The following is a 743-nucleotide window of genomic DNA, read 5'->3' on the forward strand; positions in this document are numbered from 1 at the left end:
TAGCTGCTTTTAGAGATGATCAGAATTGCACTTTCCCTCCCCCTCTGCCCACCACCAACCCCTCCCTTCCCTCAGCCAAAAGCACTCTTTGGTAGATAGTAAGATTGGTAGATAAAGGTACAGTGGCCTCAGAAACCATGCTGCTTCACATGGGTCTTCAGTAAACCAGCTTTCTTGGCCAGTGTTTCACCTCCCACAATCTCTGCCAAAGAAGTACCTGTTCTGTTGCGGTCTGATATTCAAAGGGACACTGTCAAGTAATTGAGGTGGAAAATACGACCTGCCTTAAGATGCTAACCTCCATCTTTAACGTTGCAGAATGGCTGATGTGTTCAAACCCAGAGGCTGCATTTTGACACCTTCTCCAGTCCAGAAACACCTGACCCACGATGGCCTAGCTGCCGAAGGAGCTGGTGGCTTGTGTTTGCCCTAGCTCCAACAGAAGCTGTGAGAGGTGCTGGTACGATGGCAGAGGACAGTTAGGCACAGCCATTGTGCAATGTTGCTCAGCATTGCTACTACATGGATGCAGTTTGGCTGAAGTCCTTGTCTTAATTTTGAGGGGTTCAGACTTGATCACTACAGGTTCATTGTTCTGGGATTGCTGAGCTGTTGCTCCTCAATTACCTAATCCCTGTATTTTTAGGGTTCCTGCTCTTACACTTCCTTTGTGGCAGCTGCATTGGCAGAACAGCTCAATCCTGCAGAGCTGGGACATACCCTCCATAGTGCAGTCAGCAGGA

The sequence above is a fragment of the Merops nubicus genome, unplaced genomic scaffold, assembly GCF_000691845.1.
Source record: "Merops nubicus isolate BGI_N331 unplaced genomic scaffold, ASM69184v1 scaffold18434, whole genome shotgun sequence".
In the NCBI taxonomy this organism is placed as follows: Eukaryota; Metazoa; Chordata; class Aves; order Coraciiformes; family Meropidae; genus Merops; species Merops nubicus.